Raw genomic sequence first — 18,848 nt, forward strand, 5'->3', positions numbered from 1 at the left:
TGTTCATCTGTCGATGGACATCTTGGCTCTTTCCACAGTTTGGCTATTGTGGACATTGCTGCTTCAGATCCCTACATTTGTATCTTTGGGGTAAATACCCAGTAGTGTAATTGCTGGATCATAAGGTCAGCTCAATGACTTTTAAGATAGAAAGAAACACATGTAATCAGCAGTCAGATCAAAGTACTAAACATTATTACCACCTTAGAAAGTTTCCTCATGCCTCTCAAAACCATGTCTATTATTATTTAGAAGTTTTGGTTCTCTAGTTAATCTCAATTCACCTCCAATTCTATATAAACTACCATGTCTGTTTCAAAATTACAGGCTTGGTGAGTGCGTCCTACTGCCACCTTCTCTCCCCAGTATTTTTCCAGAACAGTGTCTTCTGCTTTTGGCCTTATTCCCTCATATCTTGTTAAATGAAAAGCAGCTCTTATTTTATGGATAAGTAAATAATTAGGTAACAAGGACCATAGTTGCCTGGGTAGAAAACTTGCTGTTATGAGAATATATTTAGTTGAGAAAATACAAAGAACCAGTTAATGACATTGAATGAAAAATATAAAATATCCATAATGCTACATGTAGGGTATTGATATTTAACAAGTCAAAAAACATTCATTAAAAATATGCTTACAACTGGTTGTAGATTTCATTATATACATAAAATGCTCATCACTCACACTAATTTAATCACTAATCCGTCTATAAAAGCACTTCAAATTCTATAGCAATAGCCTCATTTATTTTTCTTTTCTGCTTTCACTTCCATTGCCTTCCCTCTTTCTGAGAAAACTATACTCAAGGACAGTTTTCATTTGCCTATTCATCTTCCTCCTGCTATTTTCCACTGGTGTATTCTTTGATTGTCCTTCTTCATCTCCTTTTCCTCCCATTTCTAGAACTCAACACATTCATTCTCTTTATATTCAGATGAATCCAGTAGTTCTACCTCCACCACTGGTGAAGCTAGTGATTTCTTCTATCTCCATCCCAGGTCCTTAAATATTAAAATGCCATTCTCAGCAGTTCCGTTTTCTCACCATTTCACAGAACATATCCGTCCATTCTTCCTTTCACAACATTCCTATGAAAATACAGTAAAATTCATTTAGAAAGCTTTGAACTATGATGAATTTGTTTTTTTTAAAACATTTTATTTATTTGTCAGAGAAAAGCACAAGCAGTGGGAGCGGCAGGCAGAGGGAGAAGCAAGCAGGCTCCCCACTGCGCACAGAGTCCTGTGTGAGACTTGATCCTAGACCTTGGAATCATGACCTGAGCCAAAGGCAGAGGCTTAACCAACTAGCCACCCAGTGGCTCAATTTGATTTTGTTCTATTTCCTAGAATACTTCATATAGAGAGGCTATGTATACAATACCAGGGTATTCCCTTTCTTGATTCCCTTTATATAATTTACTTTGTTTTAAATTTACTCAGTGTTTCTTTAATCATCTAAATTACCACTATTATCTTTAGTTAATCCATTTCAGTATTTTCTGTTTTGACTTTAAGCTGCTTGGTAGCAGGGATAGGTGCCTACTGAACTCATGTTGAACACCTCACTAGGGCACCACAGGAAACATTTAGATAGTGATTCAAAACAGGGACAAACTTAACAAAGACAAAAAAAGCAAATTTGGTAGAAAAATAATACAGAACTGAGAAAAGACAAAGTTTTACAAAGAATGTAGATTGATTAATAGAAAAAAAATTCAAGAAGCAGGGTCATTTAGAGCTACTAAAACAAAATAAAAAACTCCCATCCCCTGCTATTAGTAAAAAAGTTGGGGAAACAAAACATGGAACAGAGCAGAACTATGTTCTGGTGATTGAGCTGATAATAGCTTTTGAGAAAATCTTAACAGCTCTAAAGCAGTGATTAACAATGGGAAGAGCTTACATTTGCCATTTCCACATGAGGCTATTAGTATCTAAAGAGGCGACAGATATAAAATATGTGAGATTTGAGAGGATGAGATTTGAGAAGATTTAATGACTCTCAAGTCTGTGATAGATTTTTGGTCAAGTCGTTTCCCTTAAGTACTGATTTAAAAAACTGGTAACTTAAAACTGCCCCTTTCCCCCCACAAATGGTCCACAAAACATTCTTCTTTCCTACTGAAGGTTTTATGATGCATTGTTATTAACCACTCTTCTGCTATTAAACTGAAATGACCTATTAAGATAAACAGTTCTGAGACCATTCTTCTACCACTGATTAAGACTGGGTTCCCAGATATTAGGAATAATTCATTTAGTTTTCTGAGCTTTCTGAGCAGACATGGTGACCTTGCTAGCCCCAGCAACCTACTTGTCCCTGCTTTGATGACAAACACAGCAACTGCCCATCACATGTCATTAATAGCAGAACAGCCCAGAGGAGGATGGAGAAACTCTTAACATATATAGGCTTGCCAGGAATGATATCAATGATGGCAGCGTCACCAGATTTCAAGAATTTGAGGCCATCTTCCAGCTTCTTCCCAGAATGGTGATCAATCTTCTCCTTCAGCTGAGCAAACTTGTGAGTAATTGTGAGCTGTGTGACAATCTAGCACAGGTGCATAGTCAGCACTGATTTGGACTGGATGGTTCAGGATAATCACCTGAGCTGTGAAGCCAGCTGCTTCCATCAGTGCATTTTTGCTGTTACCAGCCACACTGCCACAATGAACATTTTGGGACACATGCCTGACATTGAAGCCCTCATTGTCACCAGGAAGAGCTTCACTTAAAGCTTCATGCTGCATTTCAGCATACTTTATTTCAGTTGTAATGATGACTGGAGCAAAGATGACCACCATGCCAGGTTTGAAAACATCAGTCTTCACAGGGACAGTACCAGTACCACCAATTTTGTAGATGTCCTGGAGGGGAAGATGCAAGGGCTTACCCGTTGGATACCTTGGTGGCAGGATGTAATCCAGAGCTTCAAGCAGTGTGGTTCCACTTGCATTGCCATCTTTACAGGTGACTTTCCATCCCTTGAATTAAGGCATCTTAGTACTTGGCTCTGGCAGGTTGTCACCATTCCAACCAGAAATTGGCACAAATGCTGCTGTGTCAGGGTTGTAGCCAATTTTCTTAATGTAGGTGTTGACTTCCTTAATGATTTCCTTGTATCTCTTCTGGCTATGGGGTGGCTCAGTGGAATCCATTTTGTTAACACTAACAACTAGTTGTTTCATACCAAGTATGTAAACCAGAAGGGCATCCTTCTGGGTCTGCCCATTCTTGGAGATACCTGCTTCAAATTCACCAGCCCCAGCAGCAACAACTGGGACAGAAGAGTCAACCTGAGCTATGCCTATAATCATGTTTTTTTTTTTTTTTTTTTAATGATTTTATTTGAAATACTCTCTACACCCAACATGGAGTTTGAACTTAAAACCCCAAGATCAAGAGTTGCATGTTTTACTGACTGAGCCAGCCAGGCACCCCTGTTATCATGTTTTTTATTAAGTCCCTGTGTCTTGAGGCATCAGTGATGAAAACATAATACTTACTGTTCTCAAATTTCTACATGGAGATATCAGTGGTGATACCTTGCACACATTCACCTTCAATTTATCCAAGACCCAGGGCTACTTGATGAAGCCCTTTCCCAACTCAGCAGCCTCCTTTAAAAATCTTTTGGTGGTTCTTTTGTCAATCACACCACATTTATAGATCAGATGGCCAGTAGTAGTGGTAAACTTGCCCACATCTGTATATCTGGTGATGATGTGCTGAATCTTTTCCTTTCCCATTATGGCTTAGATTTAGTGGTGGTTTTTGTGACTCCTGTGTTCTGGAAACACACCTGTTGCAAAAAAGCAAGTGGATGTTTTTAAAGATTATATAAAGTAAACTAGAATTCCCAGTGTAGAAGCTTGGTTTAAGGATTAGGGACCTATATAAATATGAATATAACTGCAATTACACTTAACTAGGTTAGAATTACAAAAGATCAGTCTTAATGCCTCAGGGCATAAAAAGATCACCAGATGCAATCAAAATGAAATGTCTTCCTTCTGTATGTTACTGCCCATAGGTAGGCAACTCATGGGACCTTGATGCCTGCCTCTAATGCAAGACAGAAATGTTTTCAATTCAGATAACCAGACATGATGGGTGGATGGCTAGCTTCAATATGGTAATTCCCATATTCTTAAGAGCATGTCCAAAAGGTATGCTTAATGCCTCAGCAGGTTTGGTGGTTTTGAGACACACTGAATAAGAAATAACAATAGAGCAAGCCCCAGGGGATATGTACCAAAAATATGATGATGTATATGTGAAATAATAACTTGCAAGAAAGTGGCAGCTTTAAAGAGTGTAACCTCATTATTTTTCTTAGGAGAGAATACAAGAAACCAAAAGAGCCAAGCCTAAAAGACAGTTCATTAACACCCTGTACATAACAAAGACATAATAAATGTTTCATTATTTAATTAGATATGTCAGAGGACAACAGTGAAGAAGGAGAAGGAGGAGGGAGGGAGGGAGGGAAGGAAGGAAAGGAAGGAAGGGAAGGAAGGAAGGAAGGAAGACACGCAAAAGCCCAAGTCAATAAAGCAATAACTTCTGAAGTTTTACCTCATCTTAAGAGGCATTTTTCCAGGAAGGCCATTATTCCTGGGGCCACAAATTTCTGTGTGCCTGACTAACGGGCGAATTTTAGACTCCTTCCTCATACACTGTTTGATGTGGGAGAGATTTTTTTTAACAATACAAACAGCATCTTTGACCAAAGTCCATGATCAGATCTGCTCTTTGAATGAGAAATAAAACTTTCAAATAACTGAAAATTTGCTATAGGCTGAATGGAGACTAGTATCTGAAATTCCTGATTTCACACTTATGAAAACTGTAAAATATCTGTATCTCCTCCATTCAACTCATGTGTATATCAAAGCTGAATCCTGGTGTTTTAAAGTAATGGGTTGTTTCTGCATGGAGCACTGGGTGTCATACGCAAACAATGAATCATGGAACACTGTATCAAAAACTAAAAAAAAAAAAAAAATAAAGTAATGGGTTGGAGAAAAGTAGATGTTGTTAAATAACTGCAATTCCAGTGGCAATCACACGTCTCCATTAAGCAACCACTTACAAAATTAGTCCTAACTCAAATGTTATTTCTCTGTTTAATAGTGTCTATATGTATATAGATACTGTGTGTATATATATACACACACACACTCATCCTATCAAAGACAATGGTTTCTCAGTAAATACAAGGCAAATTCAATTCAGTTATAGAGTGAAACTGGAAATCATTCAAAAAACATCCTGAAATCAGGGTGCCTGGGTGGCTCAGTTGTTAAGCATCTGCCTTTGGCTCAGGTCATGATCCCAGGGTCCTGGGATCGAGCCCCGCATCGGGCTCCCTGCTCCATGGGAAGCCTGCTTCTCCCTCTCCCACTCCCCCTGCTTGTGTTCCTGCTCTCGCTGTGTCTCTCTCTGTCAAATAAGTAAATAAAATCTTTTTTAAAAATGTCTTGAAATGAATTAAAGTAGAGAGGAAGAACTGCTGGGATCACAGTCTAAGCCACTGATAAATGAGAAAACCAACAAAGATGATGACAGAATTAAGTTCTTCAGAATGACTTGATTACCAGAGGACTAACAGAGGCCCTTGGGAAAACTGATGAAGTTTTCAAAAACACTTTCATGTTTTGTTTTGTTGGGTTTTTTTTTTTTTTTGATAAAAGATGTGTTACCATAATATAAAAGCCAAATATGCAGTTAAAAAGTCTGATAATATGCTATCATGCATATAAAAAATTATGCCAATAAAATAAACATTCAATTTTCACTATTCTAATTAGGACAAATTTTCTAATGTTATAACTTTTCTTAATTGAGTAAATATCAATTTATTTTTCTAACTTTTAGTTTAACTTCTCACAATTTACTCTAAAAGCTGGAAAATTTACCATGAATCTAAGGCTGATCCTGATAGGTCTTTCCCATACCTTTTCAGGAATATTTCATTATTCTCTCTTCTGTGCTACCCAGTAGTATTTAGAACACAGCCAACAAAATACTACATTGTATTTGAATTATTTGTTTATATGTCTGTTTGAACCATTACATAGCAAACTCTTTGAGGACAAAGAACATGTTTTATTCATCTTTGCATCCACAACATTCCGCACAGGTCTAGCACATAGTAGAAATGCAATTAATTTTTGTCACATAGAGGAAAGAAGGAGGTTGGGATAAAGGGCTCAGACTTTTTTTTTTTAAGATTTTATTTGTTTATTTGACAGAGAGAGACACAGCGATAGAGGGAACACAAGCAGGGGGAGTGGGAGAGGGAGAAGCAGGCTTCCCGCTGAGCGGGGAGCCCAGTGTGGGACTTGATCCCTGGATCCTGGGACCATGACCTGAGCCGAAGGCAGACGCTTAACGACTGAGCCACCCAGGTGCCCCGGGGGCTCAGACTTTTTAAATTTTTAACACTGACTTTTTTTTTTTTGGTAACAAATCTTTCTAAATTATAGCACTCTTTCTTAATATATAGCGTGAACTAAACATGCTTATTAGACTTTTTTTTTGGATAACTAAGGGTCATAGTTTAGAACATTAATTATCACTTTGTGCTATAGTAATAATGTCTTCTAGTGTTGTTCAAATGCTTAGGGTGATCTTTCCAAGAATTCATTACTGTTGGGCTTTCCAACTGGGGATACCTTTTCTCATCTGTGGGAAGAACTGAAAGTTGACCAGGAAAACCACTTAGAAAAGTACTTTAAACCAGTAGCCTTTACACTGAGGACAGAGATATAAGTGGGGGTAGTGGCTGGTTCTGTGGCAGCTCAGAGGTCTCCATATTCCTAAGGATTCAGGGATTTACTTCTACATTCAGAATTTAGAAAGCTAGCTCATTTTTAATTCCATTATCTGTGTTTCATAAATTTTTTCCTTCAAAGTACACTGGAATTCTAAATTTTCAAAATGTCTTCCAGGTGCAACTATAATTTTTAAGTGATTAAAATGTTTAATTACATAAAAAACAAAAACATCTTAGTGCTCAGCTAAGAAGTATCCAAAGATAAAATCATATTTTTCAATGGCCACAGAAAGACTAAAAGGGAGTTCTGTATCTTAAACATTGTTTTTTTAACATGCTACAAATATTTATTTTGTAGATCAAGGTCCATTTCAAATGTGCTCCCATCAAAGCAGTTTCCAAAGTCCACAGATACCAGTTACAGAGGTCATGAGAAGTTATTCAGAAGTTATTTTTCATTTAATTCCAACAGGAGGAACCAGTAGATAGAGCTGTGTTTAGAAAAGAAGCTTGCACAATGAGCTAACCCCAGCCCATTCATATCTGACTTGTGCCTCAGGAACTGAGGTGATCTATCAAGGACCCACTGCCTGGTACTATATAGACCTATCTGTATCAGTCCACATGCTGAAAACCTGCCAGAACTTTTCCCAAAACAGAGGCTACTCTAGAGCTGACACCAGTGCTCTGCCACTACCCTACCAACACCACAATCCTGAAAGAGTGCAAGAAACATGAGTGCAAATACACAAAAGTTGTAATTTGTCCAGAGTTATGAAAAGCAGCGAAGAAAGAACCCTGAAAAAAATGTAAGGCTTATGATGTTGAAAAGTTGAAAAGAGGGCTTAATGTAGAGTGGGATGCTGTCATGGCTCCTTCATGATCAGTCCCCTTGTTCCTGCACTCTAACCCACACTCTTATCTGAGACAGAGTATAGTGAAAAGAATATACATGAGGGTTTGAATTTTGCTTCTAACGCTTAGCACCATGTGCCCTCGGGCAATTTATTAAAAGTATCTGTATCTCAACTCTTACAGGGTTACAGTCAGATTAAATGAGACACCCTGTATAAGAAATAGGTCACTATGCCTTGACATAGAGAGATATAAGCAAAATAGAAAGCATGATTGTCTTTAACCATATAATTTAATAAGCTACTTTGTAATTTATGGTTGCACAACACTTGTATCAATTTGATTCTGACAGAATCAAATTCTTAAAAAAATTAATTATTGATATCTTTGATGGAGCTATTTGAAACTCATTTTCTCTACCTCTTTTAAAGAGGTTTGTTACATATCACGACAAACATGTTTGTAGACTAATTTTGTTGGCAGGGCTTGATCAGTTTTATGAACCATTACATGTAAAACTACTTTTTTAAAACAGTGCACTGTATCTATTTTGCTGTAAGCCACTTCAAGGCAGAGTAACTACACTGTTGTATACTATATGGACATTTTAACAGAACCTTTGTGTAAAAAAAATTAATCGCTAATTCAAAACCCTGACAGAACAACAAAAGGCTACCTGAAGTATATAAATATTTTTTCAAGTGGTTTTGCCATCAATTTTCTTCCCCTTTTAAAAATAGATTACCTTCTGTCTTTGAAGGTACTACAATTTCAGATGGAAGATTTTCTACCAAAATGTAGATGATACATGTTTAGGAATCATTGAAAGTCAGACAGTGTTGCTAGAGTCACATCACCCCCTCAGAGATATACCTGTGGTTCCTCTAGTTCTTTTTAGTTCTCTCTCCTTTCAGTACGTTTATTTTCTTAAAATAGTACTCTCATTTGAGAGCTCTCATGTTGAATTAATGGAAAGGCTATGCTCCTAGACTCCTGAACTCCTCTTTAGAATACAATTTCATGTATACAATTAAGACAGATTTTGAAAATCCTAAATCTTCCTGTTATACTGGGTACTATTGGGAATTGAAAAGGAATCAAATACTTAAATATGTTTAGTAGATATGTTTGCAGTCTCATGTGTATGTGTAATATAACTGAAATTTTGATGTTTGTTATGCAGCATAACCTAGCTGTTCTTGATTGATAATAGATATTTAATGTTTGTTCTTTTTACCAAAGGCTAGTTCCCAAAGCTACTTGGAGTTTATATGAAGTTTTCTCAAAGAGGAGAATAGTCTCAGGCAAAAATTTTGGAGTGAAGGATACTGATGAGGAATAGAGGAAAACTGTTGGAGGATCTTTAAAACAAGGAAGAGGAAGTAAAACCAAATACACTTGGGTATAGGAAGAGATGAAATAATCAATGGAAGTAAATTCTGGTGTAGAGTGTTCAGGGAACATACGAAAGTGAAGAATTTGTCTGTAGTTAGTGTCAGAATATACCACCATAAGGCTGACATCAGGATGAAGCCTTAATCCTGATCTCACAGCCCTCTCTCACAACTTTAACAGTGCCTAACTGCAAGTTTAGTCTGTACAACACTGGGGTTTGTTTTTGAACAAGCATGAAATACTTGTCTACTCCACAGCCAAGATTTCTTTGTTACCAGTGCCTCGTTCTTGCTCCCTCGGTTACTGTCTTGTTTAAACTCGTGATCATCTAAATGCACTGGATATATAACTATCCTGTTTCCTGACCTTCCTCTGAGTTTCTGACTCACTACTTTACCTTGGTCCTGAGGACAGTTCAGGGACTACCTCTGCTGCTCAAAACTGGAAGCTTCATATGCAAAATAAAAACTCTAAGAGGTGGCAGATTATCTAACAGTACAATTCAGAAAAGTCGTAGATCATTTAAATGAGAGCTAAAATTTTCTTAATGTAGACGTAGAGGGTGTGTACGTACTTTATGTACTGCTTTTATAGGGTCAGTGGACAGAGAGACATGAATGATGCATGATTTTGTTTTTTATTCTTTAAGGGTAATACTGTAGGAAACGGAGTCAGTATTACTTATGCAATACAGGTTTTATGGATTAAGAATCTTAATTTCTATGGGAATTGCGACAGTATTACAATTTGACATTTTTTAGCATAAGAGGTATACATTGGCCAATCCCAATCTAGAGTGTGCAGAAAAAGTAACTTCATTTTCTAAACTGATCTCTTTCTAGTTACAGGCAGCCATTGCAAATCATGCTATAAAATACACAACTCATCTTGGTATAAAATACTCGGCCTTGCCTTTTCAGAAGGCATCTCAGTATAATACTCTCTTTTGACAAATTACTGAGTCTAAAAAAATTTCTGCTCTTCTCTAAGGTTCTCCCTTCCCTTAAGCAAGTTGGCATTTGAGTGAAGGAAGAAGCATTGCTCCTGTTGCTGTCTTTCCAGAGAGGCATTTCATGGGCTTGACTTCTGGGCCTTAAGCCTTGTTCTTACTACATCTGCTTGGTCAGTAGGCAAGCTGTGCCAGGATTTGCAGAGCTTTATATTTTTGTCTGTTCACGGGAAATCTGCAGCAAGCTACCTTCTCACTCTTGAACCAAGTCAGTTTCAGTCCTGCAGTTCCATCAGCACTTCCAGACTCTTTAGGGGAACCTCGAAATTCTCGATTGCTTTCTCTGTGCTACCTTGGAGTCAGAAATCTGTGAAAACTGCCCTCTGGCCCATTAACTGGGGAAGTCCCACTCATACTTCATTCCTCTTTCCATTACTACTGTGCCATGAGGGACACAGCACTTTATCCCAAACAGGACTTTCTGAAAAGATTGTGTTTTTTGCAGGCTCTTCTCCCTGCTCCCTCCTCCGAGAAGCCAAGCACCAGCCTGAAGGTTTAAGGATTACCTTTTAGCTTTTCTTGGGTTATATCTTCTTCTACCTTTATTGTGAAAGCCAGGAAGAATGAAGGGAACTCGATCTTTTCCTCAGGTCCCAGGCAGTGTCCTCACACTAGGCTCATCCATTCTGAATCTCTGTGTATCTCAACTTTCCTAGACCTGAAGAGGATGGAATGTCCTTTCCAAGATATCTGGAATTATACTTCTCACTACGATTATAATATAGTTAATCCTCCGAATTTGTTTTTTTTCTTATGTAAAAACTCAGCTTTGGAAGTTCTCAGAAAACCTTTTAACCACTTGAAAGCCTGCTTGCAAGCTTTGGACTTAAAAGAGAAATCTACTTTCAGAGTTAAAGTTCAGCTTCCCTGTTCTAGGTAACATTCTTAGCAATAAGCTCCAGGTTTATGGATGAATTAAGAATAGTTGTAATGGCAGGAGGAGGTCTTAGGAGTGTGGGTAGGGTTTGAGGTGGAGTAAAGAAAAGAGAATGGCATGATTTTTAAAAGGGGGGCACTGGATAACATTTAAGAAGCTAATGTATTACCCTAAGTACTAATTGGCCATCAGAGAATGGTACCACTTCAAGGGAGAGGAGTCTCTGGTTATTATCTTTTAGCACCAGCAGTACCCAACAGTTCATAATTAACTGAATTTTCTTCAAAAAGCAGGTTAATCAGAAATTTTCAGGAATGAACAGTTTTCCAGGCTGTAATAAGGAAATGATAGTGTTTTCTCAGTGATTGTTCATGACTCTATGATGAGTAAAAAAGTAAAAATTAAGCATGCTGAAAACATGGACCTATTCCATGTTTTTTAGTGTGAATAAAATTTTATTGATGCTAAAGAAAACACCACTAAATATAGTGTAGGGATAGTATTTATACAAGAGAACATCTTATTAATTAATGTACAGTGCATTACAGTCTGGTGAAATAGTGAATGCCTTTATAATTGTGTACACTTTATAGCTAAAATTTCACTAGTGAGAAGGCAAAATAACCTCATATCTCACTAGTGGACTGCTTGTGGATCTTTGACAACTAAATACATTTCACTGAAAGTTATGCTTGATAGTTGGGAAAATTATCATTTTCAACCTATGTGTGGTAATGTGATGGTAGTATCTGAGAGCAAAATCTGGACCAAATAGGTTAATTATAAATGAAAGATACTAATCTTTTACTACTCTAGGATATTAACAACTCAGCTGAAGGCATTTATAAATGTAGGGCACACTTTCAAATAGCTGAGTATTTTATTTTAAAGAATATTTTTCTATGGGCTAAAGACTTTTGTTGAAACTCAACAAGCTGCCAGTTTTCTTTCACTATTAATTATTAGCTTTAAAAGAAACACACTGTTAGAAACTACCTTTTAAGGGAAGGGAAACCCAGAGTTAGTGAGGCTTAAAATAACAAAGGAGTAGAATGTGTTCCAATAGAACAACATATGAATCACACAGAATAGCTTTCTGTTATAGCACCATGATCAATTACATCAGCAACAGGTGAAAACCATTAGTTGTTGTAGCTGCTCTTGGTGAGATGTTTTTCTTCCTCCTAGGTGTTCTAATATCAGTTTATCACTTTCATACCCAGTGTCTGAGCCTCTCCTAACCTTCAGTGCAGAATTGAAAAGAATGAAAGAAAATAAGAAAGTAATCAAAATGAGAATATCAGTATTTTGCCAAATATATAGCAGCAACTGCTCAAAAAAGGATTGTGAAGAGTACTTTATAAAGGTTATTTAAATACTTAATATGACAGTAAACAACAATTTCTCAATTTAGTGGTTTCTAATTTTTGATGTCTATAATTTAAATTTTTTAAAATTTCAGGGACTTACTCTTCCTATTCCTGTTTTCTTCTATGACTATTAATTTTGTGAGTAATTAGTTAATGTTGTTAAGATGGAACTCAAGGGGTGTCTCGGTGGCTCAGTCAGTTAAGTGTCTGCCTTCGGCTGGGGTCCTGGGAGAGAGCCCCACATTTGGGCTCCCTGCTCAGCGGGGGGCTTGCTTCTTTTTCCTCTGCTGCTGCCCCTGCTTATGCTCTCTTGCTCTCTTTCTCTGTCAAATAAATAAGTAAAGTCTTTTAAGAAAAAGGTGGAATTCAAGTTCATTTTAGTTACACAGTAACAAAAATGTGCTGGTATTGTGATAATTATTGTGATCAAAATTCTGAAGAATGTTTTGCTGTGTTATTTTTTAAACTACATAAAATAAATGATATGCAACAAAATGAAGACCAAAAAAATGTTGTATTGGCTCTATTGTGCTGAGAACTGCTGAGCTTTGTAAAATATTGTCTTCATTAACCTGCTCTAAATTTTAATAGCCAATAGGAGTTTAATACAGGGTGTCCAGAGGACAAACAACTTGCAATCGTCAAGAGTGTGGTGATGTAACCCTTCCCAGTGTGTAGCTATATCATCTAATTTTCTGTTCACTGCAACCACAGTTATACTCAAGCCTACAAAGGTTGCAATTTAAGTGTACTTTTAGGCAGGTGGTCTCCAAATTCAAATTATTTGTAGTTGGTTAATCTCTAGTCGGGGCAGAAGACAACCTGAGCAAATGAGTGCAGCTGTACTGGCAGACACCTGTTAAGGGACAAAAGTTTTCTCCTCTTCCAGGATCTCTTGGGGGTGTTTTCACCACTCAAGATTGCGGACTTGGGTGTACAGTTGAATTCAGAACAGTAGTACCTTACATATGCAACATTTTTTTCTCTCCCCACAAACTTTTTCTTTTTCAAAAAATTATTTTCTCAATTAATTCATTCTCTCATTCACCAAACATTTATTAAGTGCTAGATGCTAGATATCTAAAATTTAATATTAAAATACCCACCCTCAAAGGAGCTCAGTCTAGAGGAAGAGACACATTAACAAACAATCAGAACAATGTGATAAGTGTACAAGACTTGGGAAATAAAGATAAAAGAGAATTCGATTTTTTTCTTTAGAGAGGTATCTTTGAGAAGTATCTTTTAACTATGCTTAAGTCACATTTTAATAATTTGCTTAGGATCTCTCCTGTGAAGACTGTCTCCAGTAAAGGATGTATATATAGGTAGTCCTTACTTGGTGTTCCTTACACTTTGTCACTTAACTTACCCCATGCTATCTCATTAGCATCCATTCTTTATTCTAATATCCATTTACTCATTTCTTGCAGCAGGATCCTGCAAGAAAGCAACTCAGTGAGACAGTGGGAAATAAAAACAGGAATGGAGGTGATTATACTCACTTATGTTAAACAAAAAAAGTTGTAAGACATTATCTTGCTTCATAAAATGTGCCCCAAATTACATTATGACTAAGGTATGGGGTTTTATGGTCCTGAGGCTTTTTAAAAATGAGCTTTTGGTATTTTTATTATAAACAGCAGGAGTTGCTCAATATGTGACCTGTGGGAAAGTTTTTTGGAATGTTTTTTGACAGGTTTTTAAGTGTCTCTGAGGTCTGAAAAGGGAGAGTGAGCTAGCTGCCTCTGCTGTGAAATGACCACCATTTGGGGGGGTGGTGAAAATCTCTGAACCGGGTAGATCAAGTACTTATGGCTGAAGAAAAAGAAGTCGAGCATCAGTAACACGGTTGGACATCCCCCTGTCCATAGCCAGAACTGGTGATGGGGGGAGAACATAAGAAAGTAAAAAATCATGTGGAGTAATTCGCATGGTAAATCATTTGCCAATGATTTAAGGTTGTTTATTTGAAAACTAGATTTTGTTGATATTTTTGGTTTTCAAATCCATTTTTTAAAAAATTTATTTGTGTTAGAGTGCACGCAAGTGTGGGGGGAGGGGGAGAGGAAAAGAGAATCTCAAGCAGACTCCCCCCCCCCGTGCGTGAAACCTGATGCGGGGCTTGATCCCACAACCCCAAGATCATGACCTGAGCCGAAATTGAGTTAGACACTTAACTGACTGAGCCACCCAGGTGCCCCTCAAATCCATTTTTAAGTTAATACATGTTATAAGTCCAAACTTGAAACTGCTCAAGTGCCCCTAACTATACAGCGGATAAATTATGATATATTCACACAATAGAATAATACTCAGCAATAAAAATGAGTAAATTTCAACTGCACAAATATGGATGAATCTCACAATATTGAACAAAAACAAGTCATACACAAAAGAGTACATACTGGGGGCGTCTGGGTGGCTCAGTCGGTTAAAGTGTCTGCCTTTGACATAGAGAGAGAGAGTGAGAGAGCACAAGCGGGGGAGAGCAGCAGAGGGAGAGAGAGAAACAGACTCCCCACTGAGTAGGGAGCCCGATGCAGTGCTCAATCCCAGGACCCTGGGATCATGACCTGAGCTGAAGGCAGCTGCTCAACCCACTGAGCCACCGAGGCGTCCCGGATTGTACACTGTTCTGTATGCCATACTTCACAAAAGTTTACTTAAGAAGTAATATACAGGGTGCCTGGGTGGCTCAGTCATTAAGTGTCTTCCTTCGGCTCAGGTCATGATCCCAGGGTCCTGGGATCAAGCCCCGCGTCGGGCTCCCTGCTCAGCGGGAAGCCTGCTTCTCCCTCTCCCGCTCCCCCTGCTTGTGTTCCTGCTCTCGCTGTGTCTGTCTGTCAAATAAATAAATAAAATCTTTTAAAAAAAAAGTAATATACATGTTCACCTCAGAAGATAGTTTTGAAAAATTGGAATATATTGCATATTCAGTCTTTTGCTTTTCATTTTACACTAAGTCATAAGCATATTCTCATGTTATTTAATGTGTTTCATTGACAGGAATGTTAAAATTTTCATTATCTTGATTAAGGTATTTTGAAAATAAGGAAATATTTATTGTATGTATATATATATAGTATATATGTGTGTATATACACACACACTAACATGTAGAGTTGTAACATAAAAACCAGAGTTCAAAACCCAATATAGGGTAACTTTTTAATATTTTTTCATGTTAGACCACTAGGCTTATGCTACCAAAAGCATACAACACCCTCCCTCCAGCACAGTAACAGTAACAGTAATGATGGGGGAGTAGTTCCCCAAAGGAAATGCTTCTCTTTATAATTTGTCCTGAAATAGCAGTTCTTTTAACTGTAAGGCCTGTGTTGCTATAGTTTTCCACATTTGTGAAGTAGGAAAATTAATATAAAAATGTGTTCTTGGCTTTAAGGTTATTAGAGGAAGTTTCTCCTTTTTGTAGCAAAGTCATCTCTTCAGTCAGGCTGATGCTAATTATTAATTTACATTCCATTATATCTCCAGTGAAAATACAAATATGTATTCCTGAAGTCAGAAATTTTAAAATACACATCTATGAATAAATAATACAGTTGACTATAAATAAATACACTGGTGCACTACAGAATACACTGCATTCTATTACCAGATGCATGGTTTATGTAATGTTAAAATTTAGTCTAGAATCACAGGATCATTCACATAATCTCACGGAGATTAAAGTAAATGTTTATAAAGCGGTGAAGAACATTATGCCTCCTGTGCTAAGTAAACTACATAATCACATTAGCTAAGACAAGTACCTCATAATGTCTAAGTTTTCCTTTCAATCTAGAGAGAAGTAAATAGTGTCTCCATCAACACCTTTTCACCCCTACTAACCTAACCAAATTTGGCAAGTCTCCATTATAAACAATATGTTTTATAAAACATCTAATTCTTACTTAGGCAGGAAGTCAACAAATGTTCGTTCTCTTTCATTTTCCTTACTATTAATTATTAAGTTTGTTTTATGGAACTATAAACACGTAGTCTTTAAAGTCTTTTGGTTTCTTCATAATTTTTATATTATCTCATTGATTCGAGAATTCAAGTAAAATGATATACAGCTGAGTGTTTACTTTTCATAAAGAGGAAAAATTGGCCAGATGTTTCTACAAATAGTTTGATCAGTGACTACGTTATGAAAATTATTAGGTCATTTTCAGGAAAAAAGAAAACAGGTAGGGTAAAGAAGCAGTGAAAAGGAAAAAAGATGATTTAGAACATGGCTTATGCAGATAAGAGTAGCTATAGGAGACAGGCTTTAAAATACTATGCTTAATTCCTTTTCACAGCTTTCAGCTTAAGGTTTAGGTGATAAACTCGATCAGTTTACCGCTTAAACGTTTAGCTTGTGGTCTTTTAGATTTAAGCTGAGGGACACAATTAGAAAATTATGAATATCATAAATACTACCAGGGTTCATAAATCCACAATGTGATTTACAGTGCCCTGTAAGTAGAATCTCAACAGTGTCACTTTGAGTAAATTATACCTCAGTTTCCTCATCCATAAAATGCGGATAAGGGTATCAGTACCTAAGATTATAAGTATTAAATCAGTTCATACCTGTCAGTCACCTAAAACAGTATCTGGCACGGGAGGTGCTCTATAAAAGTTCACCAGTATTACTGCGACTAACATTACCACCAATAAGATAATTTGTGGCTTCCCAGTCTGGTGTCTGTGTCTTTAGCCCACCTCCAATATTTAATGCTGCAGTAGGATAGAAAATGAAATTTTAGGCTATCAGCAAGACTCATATCTGCATCTATAATGCAGGACCTTTGACTCTGTGATCATACTCTTTGGAATCATGGTCTGTATTTCAAAAGAAACACTCATCATTTTTATGGACAAAGATATTGACCTACTCACTTGTATAGCCAGAAGGCTTTCCAAAGAAAGAAAGAAAGCTCTCCCTCTGGTGTTGATGTCTTCCTTCTGGTTAGGGGCAGGGGGTAGGGATTGGTAAAAGAAAAGAGCATACAGAAAGAAGTGGAGGAAAGGGAAAATAGAATAGGAGGGGAAAGTGCATTGCCTGGATAGAAGATAAACAAATGATTTAAATATCTGCCCTAAAGATCCCATTAACCTAATCATCCTTTTCTCAAGTTTCTGGCTCACAGTTATTAACAGAGTTACCAAGGACATGCATTGTTTCTAGCCTTCATTCTTCTCTGTTTTGACTTATTTATAGGCCACATGAGGAAATTTATGTCCAATACCTACCAAGAAGGGTTTCTAGGAGTAGAGATTTCATTTGTTTTTTTAAAAAATTCCATCTTTTATCTTTCCTTCAAAATACAGTATTGTTCATGACTTCTTTTTACTCTTTTTAGCATTTTAAAACGTATTTTAGTGTAAAGTACATTTGTTCTTAAGAGGATATTAAGTATGATTGTGCGCCTCCTAATGGCAACCTATAATTATTTTTATAACCATCAGCTGTTTAGGTTTCGTGTTTGTGTTTCAGTAGCATAACCAGCCTTTGCAGTTGCTTCACAAGAGGGAAAGAATATGGTACATAGTAAATGCAAATAATTTTTCCTCACTTGTCCAAAATGAGCTTTTACAGTACTTTATATTTTAGCTAAAAACTTAATGTGAGTGACTTTTGAACTCTGAAAACCTGATTACCAAATAGACAAAAAGTATTTTTTTTTTTTTAAGATTTTATTTATGTATTTGACAGAGAGAGACAGAGAGAGAGGGAACACAAGCAGGGGGTGTGGGAGAGGGAGAAGCAGGCTTCCCACCGAGCAGGGAGCCCGATGTGGGGCTCGATCCCAGGACCCTGGGACCATGACCTGAGCCGAAGGCAGACGCTTAACGACTGAGCCACCCAGGCACCCCCACAAAAAGAATTTTTTTAAGAGTCATGAATCTCCAGAAATTCAGCACACTGTCCTTTATTCATTACAGCATTGTGGGAGAATTTGGAGCGTAACAGATCTAGATTCAGATATCATTCTAACATTTTAACTATCTGACCCTGGAAGGACCATTAAGCTTGTAGGTTTCTGCTTATCCACATGTTAAATGAAGGTTAACAACTGAAAATTCACAATATTATCCAAATATTTGAAGATTTTAAGTGGTTTCTTTCTTTTCATCCTAATTCCTTTTCTTTTAATAATTCAGTATTTCCAGTTATTCCCAATAGTTAAAAATAAACTAAAGCAAACATGAAATTAATCACTTTGTGTCTGCTTATTTTAAGTCAAGTTAAAATGAAACCATTTCAGGAAGTACAAATTATATATATAATTTTTAGGTGGGGAGAGACAGAGGGAGAAGGAGACAGAGAATCTTCATCAGGGTCTATGCCCAGCACAGAACCTGATGCACGGCTCAGTCTCACGACCTTGAGATCATGACAGCCAAAATCAAGAGTCGGGACGCTTAACTGACTGAACCACCCATGAGCCCCAAAATATATTTTATGGATGTATTTTAAAGATACATGCTGCTAACATAATAAAAATATACGTGTTCCCAAGATAATGTTTAAGAAGAGGATGGGAAGACTGAAATAA

At 37.1% G+C, this 18,848-nt stretch overlaps 1 protein-coding gene and 1 pseudogene across 3 annotated transcripts in view; one reads left to right on the top strand and one right to left on the bottom strand.

The window, feature by feature from the left end:
• The window catches only part of LOC112832326 (ubiquitin-conjugating enzyme E2 E2), a 371,486-nt gene that overhangs the window by 139,435 nt on the left and 213,203 nt on the right, over positions 1–18,848 (top strand). The window lies entirely within an intron of this gene.
• On the bottom strand, positions 2,356–3,756 carry LOC141371848 (elongation factor 1-alpha 1-like; annotated as a pseudogene).

This window comes from Callorhinus ursinus, unplaced genomic scaffold (assembly GCF_003265705.2).
Source record: "Callorhinus ursinus isolate GAN/ISIS: 27379988/994484 unplaced genomic scaffold, GSC_fseal_2.0 scaffold1, whole genome shotgun sequence".
Lineage (NCBI taxonomy): Eukaryota > Metazoa > Chordata > Mammalia > Carnivora > Otariidae > Callorhinus > Callorhinus ursinus.